This window comes from Mesoplodon bidens (genome assembly GCF_964165515.1).
Source record: "Mesoplodon bidens genome assembly, contig: HAP1_SCAFFOLD_105, whole genome shotgun sequence".
NCBI lineage: Eukaryota > Metazoa > Chordata > Mammalia > Artiodactyla > Ziphiidae > Mesoplodon > Mesoplodon bidens.
This window is the reverse complement of record NW_027671694.1, coordinates 1336333-1346840: the sequence shown is the minus strand read 5'-3', so window position 1 is coordinate 1346840 and position 10508 is coordinate 1336333.

Below are 10508 nucleotides of genomic sequence, written 5' to 3'. Positions count from 1 at the left end.
ACCTTAAGAAGCAGGAAACATCTCAAATAAACAACCTAACCTTGCACCTAAATCAATTAGAGAAAGAAGAACAAAAACAAAAACAAAAAAACAAAGTTAGCAGAAGAAAAGAAATCATAAAAATCAAATCAGAAATAAATGAAAAAGAAATTAAGGAAATTATAGCAAAGATAATAAAATTAAAAGCTGGTTCTTTGAGAAGATAAACAAAATTGATAAGCCATTAGCCAGACTCATCAAGAAAAATTGGGTGAAGACTCACATCAATAGAATTAGAAATGAAAAAGAAGTAACAACTGACACTGAAGAAATACAAAAGATCATGAGAGATTACTACAAGCAACACTATGCCAATAAAATGGACAATCTGGAAGAAATGGACAAATTCTTAGAAATGCACAACCTGCCAAGACTGAATCAGGAAGAAATAAAAAATATGAACAGACCAATTACAAGCACTAAAATTGAAACTGTGATTAAAAATCTTCCAACAAACAAAACCCCAGGACCAGATGGCTTCACAGGCCATCTATCAAACATTTAGAGAAGAGCTAACACTATGCTTCTCAAACTCTTCCAAAATATAGCAGAGGGAGGAACACTCCCAAACTCATTCTACAAGGCCACAATCACCTTGATACCAAAACGAGACAAGGTTGTCACAAAGAAAGAAAACTACAGGCTAATACCACTGACGAACATAGATGCAAAAATCCTCAACAAAATATTAGCAAACAGAATCCAGCAGCACATTAAAAGGCTCATACACCATGATGAAGTGGGGATTATTCCAGGAATGCAAGGATTCTTCAATATACGCAAATCAATCAAGGTTATACACCATATTCACAAATTGAAAGAGAAAAAACATATAATCATCTCAATAGATGCAGAGAAAGCTTTTGACAAAAGTTACCACCTATTTATGATGAAAAATACCTGCAGAAAGTAGGCATAGAGGGAACTTTTCTCAACATAATAAAGGCCATCTATGACAAACCCACAGCCAACATCGTCCTCAATAGTGAAAAACAAAGAGCATTTCCACTAAGATCAGCAACAAGACAAGGTTGCACACTCTCACACTCTTATTAAACATGGTTTTGGAAGTTTTAGCCACAGCAATCAGAGAAAAAAGGGAAATAAAAGGAATCCAAATCGGAAAAGAAGTAGTAAAGCTGTCACTGTTTGCAGATGACATGATACTATACATAGAGAATCCTTAAGATCCTACCAGAAAACTACTAGAGCTAATCAATGAATGTGGTAAAGTAGCAGGATAAAAAATTAATGCACAGAAATCTCTGCCATTCCTATACACTAATGATGAAAACTCTGAAAGTGAATTCAAAAAATCACTCGCATTTATCATTGCAACAAAAAGAATAAAATATCTAGGAATAAACCTACCTAAGGAGACAAAAGACCTGTATGTAGAAAATTATAAGATACTGATGAAAGAAATTAAAGATGATACAAATAGATGGAGAGATGTACCATGTTCTTGGATGGGAAGAATCAACATTGTGAAAATGACTCTACTACCCAAAGCAATCTACAGATTCAATGCAATCCCTATGAAACTACCACTGATATTTTACACAGAGCTATAACAAAAAATGTCACAATCTGTATGGAAACAGAAAAGACCCCGAATAGCCAAAGCAATTTGGAGAAAGAAAAACAGGGTTGGAGGAATCAGGCACCCTTAGTTCAGACTATATTACAAACCTACAGTAATCAATACAGTATGGTACTGGCACAAAAACAGATAGACCAATGGAAGAGAATAGAAAGCGCAGAGGTAAACCTACGCACATATGGTCACCTTATCTTTGATAAAAGAGGCAGGAATGTACAGTGGAGAAAGGACAGCCTCTTCAAAAACTGGTGCTGGGAAAACTGTACAGGTACATGTAAAAGTATGAGATTAGATCACTCCCTAACACCATACACGAAAATAAGCTCAAAATGGATTAAAGACCTAAATATAAGGCCAGAAACTGTCAAACTCTTAGAGGAAAACATAGGCAGAACACTCTGTGACATAAATCACAGCAAGATCCTTTTTGACCCACCTCCTACAGTTATGGACATTAAAGCAAAAATAAACAATTGAGACCTAATGAAACTTCAAAGCTTTTGCACAGCAAAGGAAACCATAAACAAGACCAAAAACCAACCCTCAGAATGGGAAAATAATATTTGCAAATGAAGCAACTGACAAAGGATTAATCTCCAATATTTACAAGCAGCTTATGCAGCTCAATAACAAAAAAAACAAACAACCCAATCGAAAAATGTGCCAAAGACCTAAATAGACATTTCTCCAAAGAAGCTATACAGTTTGCCTATAAACACATGAAAGAATGTTCAACATCATTAATCATTAGAGAAATGCAAATCAAAACTATAATGAGTTATCATGTCACACCATTCAGAATGGCCATCATCAAAAAATCTACAAACATTAAATGCTGGAGAGGGTGTGGAAAAAAGGGAACACTCTTGCACTGTTGGTGAGAATGTAAACTGATACAGCCACTATAGAGAACAGTATGGAGGTTCCTTAAAAATCTAAAAATAGTACTGTCATGCAACCGAGCAATCCCACTACTAGGCATATAACCTGAGAAAACCATAATTCAAAAAGAGTCATGTACCAAAATGTTCATTGCAGCTCTGTTTACAGTAACCAGTACATGGAAGCAACCTAAGTATCCCTTGATAGATCAATGGATAAAGAAGATGTGGCACATATATGCAGTGGAACATTACTCGGCCATATAAAGAAATGAAATTGAGTTTTTTTGTAGTGAGGTGGATGGACCTAGAGTTTGTCATACAGAGTGAAGTAAGTCAGAACGAGAAAAACAAATATTGTAATCTAACACATACATATTGAAACTTAAAAAAAATGTAATGAAGAACATAGGGGCAAGTCGGGAATAAAGACACAGACCTACTAGAGAATGGACTTGAGGATATGGGGAAGGTTAAGAGTATGCTGGGACAAAGTGAGAGAGTAACATGGACATATATACACTACCAAACATAAAATATGTAACTGGTGGGAAGTAGCCTCATAGTACAGTGAGATCAGCTCGGTGCTTTGCTACCACCTAGAGGGGTGGGAAAGGGAGGGCGGAAGGAAGGGAGATGCAAAAGGGAAGAGATATGGATATATATATATATATATATATATATATATATGGCTGTTTCACTTTGTTATAAAGCAGCAATACACCGTTGTTAAGCAATTATACACAAATAAAGATGTTTTTTAAAAAAATACCCAGGAAACAATCCACCACTGAAATCAAGCACTAAATCTATACTAAAACATAAATAAATAAAAACAAGATAAAACAGATAGACAGGACTCTAGGACAAATGGCAAAAGCAAATCTGTACATTCAGATCACATAAAGAAGCATCCGGGCTTCCCTGGTGGTGCAGTGGTTGAGAGTCCGCCTGCCGATGCAGGGGATGCGGGTTCGTGCCCCGGTCCGGGAAGATCCCACATGGCGCGGAGCGGCTGGGCCTGTGAGCCGTGGCCGCTGAGCCTGCACGTCCGGAGCCTGTGCTCCGCAATGGGAGAGGCCACAACAGTGGGAGGCCCGCGTACAGCAAAAAAAAGCATACACATCCACACTCACGAAAAGAGAAAAAAGGAAAAAATATATATATATCGTTGCTCCCAAAGTCAACAACTTAAATTTTGGGATAATTTGTAGTCTATTCATGTTTTCCACAAATGCAGGGTAAGTCAAATTGATTGTGGAGGTTTATTCAGCTACTCATGAGGATCCTGGAGGGATTTTCTTTTCTCTTTTGTTTTCCTAGCTCCTGGGGTTTAGTTTTGGATTTGGCCCCGCCTCTGCAGGTAGGTCTCCTGAGTGCATCTATTCTTCACTCCAACAGGATGGGGTTAAGTAGAAGCTGATTAGGACTCCCTGATTCACTTAGGCCAGGGGGAGGGAGGGTTGTGGAATGTGGGGCGAGCCTGTGGCGGCAGAGGTCAACATGAGGTTGCAACAGCCTCAGGTATTCCATGTGTTCTCCAGGGGTAGAGGTCCCTGGATCATCCACACCTGCCTAGGGTGGGCTGCAGTGGCTCCTGGGAGGGGAGGTGTAGATAATGACCTGTGCTAGCACACAGGCTTCTTGGTGGCTGTAGCAGCAGCCTTAGCATTTCATAGCCGGCTCTGGATCTTGTTTAGGTGGTGCTCTGAATCCCCTCTCCTTGTGCACCCCGAAACAATGGTCTCCTGCCTCTTAAGCAGTTCCAGACTTTGTCCCGGACAGCCACCCGGCTCACTATGGTGCACTAGCCACTTCAGGCTTTGTTAATGTAGCTAAACCCAGTCCTCCTCCTGCGATCTAACCTCAGAAGCCCGAGCCTCAGGTCCCAGTCCACAACCGTCCTGGTCAGTGGGTAGGCAAACAAGACACTCAGGCTCTTGAGTGTTGGTTGGCACCGATCTTCTGTGCAGCAATCTCTCTGCCTTTCCGTTTGCAACCCTGTTGCTGTGCTCTCGTCTGTGGCTCTGAAGCTTCCCCCCCTGCCACCGATGTCTCTACCAGTGAAGCGGGTTATTTCTTGTGGAAACATTTCCTCCTTCACAGCTCCCTCCCACAGATGCAGGTCCCATCCCTATTCTTTTGTGTCCATTTTTTTCATTTTCCTTTGCCCTACCCATGTAAGTGGGAAGTTTCTTGCCTTTCAAGAAATCTGATGTCTTCTGCCAGGGTTCAGTATGTGTTCAGTGGGAGTTGTTCCACATGTAGATGTATTTCTGATGTATTTATGGGGAGGAAGATGATCACCACATCTCACTCCTCAGCCATCTTTTTTTTCTGCTTTATAACAAATTTAATCAGTTATACATACACATATGTTCCCATATCCCCTCCTCAGCCATCTTGAAGGTCTTACCCTCTAGCTCCTTTTATCTCTCTCAAGATTGTTTTGCCTATTTGAGGTCTTTTGTTTCTCCATACAGATTGTGAAATTTTTTGTTCAGGTTGTGTGAAAAATGCCATTGGTAGTATGACAGGGATTTCATTCAATCTGTAGATTGCTTTGGCTTGTATAGTCATTTTCACAATCTTGATTCTTGCAATTCCAGAACAGGATATATCTCTCCATCTGTTTGTATCAACTTAATTTCTTTCATCAGTCTCTTTTACTTTTCTGCATACAGTCATTTGTCTCCATAAGTAGGTTTATTCCTAGTTGTTTTATTATTTTTGCTGCAATGGTAAATGGGGGTGTTCCCTTAATTTCACTTTCAGATTTTTCATCATTAGTATATAGGAATGCAAGAGATTTTTGTGTATTATTTTTGTACCCTACTACTTTACCAATTTCATTGATTAGCTCTAGTAGTTTTCTGGCAGGTTCTTTAGGATGCTTTATGTATAATATCATGGCATCTGCCAACAGTGACAGTTTTACTTCTTTTGTGATTTGGATTATATTTCTTTTTCTTCTCTGATTGCTGATGCTAAAACTTCCAAAACTCTGTTGAATAATAGTGGTAAAAATGGGCATCCTTGTCTCATTCCTTATGTTAGTGGAAGTGTTTTCTGTTTTTCACCATAGAGAAAGATGTTGGCTGTGACTTTGTTATATATGAGCTTTAATATGTTGAAATATGTTCCTTTATGTTTACTTTCTTGAAAGTTTTTATCATAAATGAGTGTTCAATTTTTTGAAAGCTTTTCTGCACTTATTGAGAGGATCATATGTTTTTTTATTCTTCAATTTGTTAATATGGTATAACTCATTGATTGATTTTCATATGTTGAAGAATCTTTGCATTTCTGGGATAATCCCCACTTCATCATGGTGTGTGATCCTTTTAATGTGCTTTTGGATTTTGTTTGCTAGTATTTTGTTAAGGATTTTGCATCTATGTCCATCAGTGATATTGGCCTGTAGTTTTCTGTCTTTTTGACATCTTTTTCTGGTTTTCATATGAGGGTGATGGTATTTCATAGGGAGAGTTTGTGAATGTTCCTCCCTCTGTGAGATTTTGGAAGAGTTTGACAAGGATAGGTGTTAGCTCTTCTCTAAATGTTTGATAGAATTCACCTGTGAAGCCATCTGATCCTGGGCTTTTATTTTTTAAAAGATTATAAATCACAGTCTCAATTTCAGTACTTGTGATTGTGATGGTTTTATTTTCTATTTCTTCCTGGTGCAGTCTTAGAAATTTGTGCTTTTCTCCATTTCTTCCAGGTTGTCCATTTTATTTGCATATAGTTGCTTGTAGTAATCTGTAGCATCTGTTATTCACTTAAACAGCACTGGTTAAAAGTAGAGCTAATTAGGGTGCTCTTGTTCACTCAGGCCAGGGGAAAGGGTGGGTACAGAATGCAGGGCAAACCTTGGCCACAGAGGTCAGCATGGTGCAAAATGAATGTACAAAAATCTCTTGAATTCCTATACACTAATGATGAAAAATCTGAGAGACAAACTCAGGAAACAATCCCCTTTACCATTGTAACAAAAAGGATAAAATACCTACAAAGAAACCTACCTATGGAGACAAAAACCTGTATTCAGAAAACGATAAGTCACTGATAAGAGAAATCAAGGACCACACAATCAGTTGGATAGATATACAATGTTCTTGGATTGGAAGAATCAACATGGTGTAAAGGGTTATACAAACCACAACAATCTATACACTCAATGTAATCCCTACCAAACTACCAATGGCATTTTTCAGAGAACTAGTAGAAAAAAATTCACAGTTTGTGTGCAAATAAAAAAGACCCCAGATAGTAAGAGCAAACTTGAGAATGCAAAACAGAGCTGGAAGAATCAGGCTCCCTGGCTCCAGACTGTACTCCAAAGTTACAGTAATCAAGACAGTGTGGTACTTACACAAACACAGAAATAAACAGTAAGGAAACAGGAGAGAAAGATGGGAGATAGGCCCAGGCACGTATGGTGAACTTATCTTGGATAAAGTAGACTAAATAGACAATGGAGAAAAGACAGCCAATTCAATAAGTTTTGCTGGGAAAACAGAATGGCTATGTGTTAAAAAGTGAAATTGAGGGGCTTCCCTGGTGGCGCAGTGGTTGAGAGTCTGCCTGCCGATGCAGGGTACACGGGGACGTGGGTTTGTGCCCTTGTCCGGGGAGATCCCACATGCCGCGGAGCGGCTGGGCCCGTGAGCCATGGCCGCTGAGCCTGCGCGTCCGGAGCCTGTGCTCCTCAACGGAAGAGGCCACAATAGTGAGAGGCCCGCGTACCGCAAAAAAAAAAAAAAGTGAAATTAAACACTTCCTAATACCATGCACAAAAATGACCTCAAAATGGATGAAAGATATGATATAAATTGAGGTGCAGACAATTTAAAACTCTTAGAGTAATCTCTAGGCAAAACACTCTATCACATAAATCACAGCAAGTTCCATTTGACAAACCTCCTAGAGAAATGGATATGAAAACAAAACAAACAAATGAGACCAAATGAAACTTAAAAGCTTTGGCCCAGCAATGGAAACCATAAGGAAGACAAAAAGAAAACCCTCACTATGGGAGAAAGTATTTGCAAATGAAGCAATGGACAAAGGGTTACTCTCCTTTGTAATAGTAATATATAAAATATATAAGCAGCTCGTGAAGCTCAGTATCCAAACAAGCAAACAACCTAATCCAAAAAAATGACAGAAGAGATAAATAGATATTCTTCTGAAGAAGATATACAGGTTGAAAATAAACACAGGAGAGGATTCTCAACATCACGAATCATAAGAGAAATGCAAATCAAAATTAATGAGGTAAGACTGCACATGCTCAGATAAGGTATCCTCAAACAATGTATAAAACAAAAATGCTGGAGACGGTGTGGAGAAAGGGAAACAATTTTAACTTTCGAATGAGGTTAAAGACAACTAAGTGGTACTACAGCCATTGTATGGAGAAAACAGAACGAACTTTTTGGCCAACCCAATAGTTGGTTAATTTGAATCAGGATCTAAAAAAGGTCCACTGATTTTATTTGGATGTTATGTCTGTTAAGTATCTCTCTTTAATTGTTCATTGTAAAATAAAACTCGGATACAGAAAACCACCTAAAACAAATATGGCTTAATGAATTATTATAAGACAAATACCTGTGGCCACACTTAGGTCAAGAAATAGAAGTTTTCACCCATCCCGGAAGCCCCCCATGTGCCCCATTACAGTCACAACTCTCTTTCTCTTCCCAAAGTAACCATTATCTTTGAGATTTAGAGGAATAGTTCCCTTGCATTTCTATGGTTTTATTACCCAAACACACTTCCCTAATGACTATGGTTTAGTCTTGTTCATTAAAAAGATTATTATAACCCTTAAAATTTCTTTTTTGTAAACTTTTTATTTGAGAATAATTTTAGATTGATAGGAGAGTTGCAAAGATAGTGTGGAGAGTTCTTTATACCCTTTACCCAGCTTCCCCTTATATTACCATCTTATGTAACCATAGTATAGTTATCACAGCTAGGAAATCAATATTGTAACATTACTGTTAACTCCAGACTTTATTCTAATGGCACTAGTTTTATTCTGCTAATGTCCATTTCTGTTCCAGGATGCCATCAAGTCCCATGCTGTATTTAGTCATCATGTCTCCTTAGTCTTCTCGAGTCTGTGACAGTTTCTTGGTCTTTCCTTGTTTTTTATGACCTTGGAATTTTGTAAGAGTTTAGGTCTGTTTTAGTTTCCAGCTTCCCCCTCCATCCCTTTCTTTTCCTGATCATTTATCTGTTAAACAACCCACATTTGACCTGGAGAATCTCCCACAACCTGGACTCCGCTTGCTGCATGTCTGCACTTCCCCTAGATTGGCAGTTGGATTCAAACACTGGATCAGACTCATGTTTGAGCCCTTCAGCAAGATTTTCATTTACTTTTAATACAGAACAACCCCACTTCCTACCCTCCTTTTTCCTGTGCCATTGACCTGTCAAAGACTGTTGTCCCTTGGAGTTAGCCTGTCTTCCAGACCTCAGCACCACCTCCCATGAGCAGGGGTGAGCCCCACGTACAGGCCAAAGTGAGGGGGAGGGGTAGCAAAGCCCTCATTCTTCTTTCTAACTCCCATCTCTTACCTTGTTATAACTTCTTTCCCAATGAAGCAAATTGAGCTGTTGATTTTTTTGTTTTGTTTTGTTCTTTGTTTTTGTTTGATTTTCACACCTGAAGTCAGTATGCTTCTAAAGGGATATGGAACATATATTATTTTTAAATGTATCTTCCTATAATTCTCAGAAAGTTCTAGGCCCTCAGTATTAAATAAGCAATCAGTGAGTGAGTATCTTAGTTTGAGGTCTGTGGTTTCTTCTGGGTAATGAGATCACAGGAGTCCTATGGAAAAGTGTGTCCTGGGATCATGAATGGGGGGACAAAAGGCTGTACAGATAGAGGACAAGGGGCACATTGCAAAACAGGAAAAGAAAAATGAGAGGAAGAAAGGCAAGTGTTGACCTTTGAGTCAGTTTGGCAAAAGACAGAGTTCTGCATACTTTGCCTTCTCTGCACCTAGAGAGCTGTCCCCACTCCAGCTCTTACTGCTAATTGAATATCAGCCGGACCCTGTAGCAAGCTTGAGCATTCAGACATTACAGCATCTCCTGCAATCTGTATTGACATCCCTGTGCTTGAAGGTGAGGACTAGACCCTGGCAATACAGGGGAGATGAGCATTCTGTCTTTCCAGAATAAGATTTTCTAGGGTGACATTAACTCCCTCTCCATGCCCTCTCGTCCTTGTAAATTGTCTTCCTCAGGGCTGCTCCTAGATTAACTTTTAATAATTTGTGCATTTTCAGTTTTTCTCCTTTATTTCTTCCCACCCCCTTCACCCCCCAAAAAAAACAGGTCAGTTTTTGAGAAGACACTCAAGCTACAGAGTGTTAATCGATACACATAATTTTTTTCCTTTTAACAGCAGATCGCATCCTTTGTTTTCATATTTTAATGTTTAAAATGTCATAAACTTCCATATAATAATGGTTGTATTTTTAATATGCATTGATTTATAAATATATAACAAACTAAAGCACTATGGCTATACATCATGACAGTATACATAGTGATATTTGAAAAAAAATATGTGTAAGCATATTTTTTATTCATTCTAGACAGTTCTTGGGCCATATAGAAATTTCCAGAATGCTTTTAATAATTAAGTTAATCCCTGTCCCCCACAGTGGTTTGCTGTTTACAGGTTAGAAACAATGGCTTGTTTGCTGTTTTCAAAATGGAAATTGATTTATTATTTTTCCTGAAGTAATCCATGTAATTCATAAAAATTTCAGACTATGCAAGGAAACATAAAGGAAACAAAAGTGACTCAATCTCACAATCCAGAAATAACAACTGTTAACTGTTCACATCCTGGTATATCTCTTTCTTGACTTTTTCCTGTATGAATATAGAGATAAATATTGTGTCACTGTGAAGAGTTTGGGCTCTTGAGCCCAACATATCCCAGTCTTTAC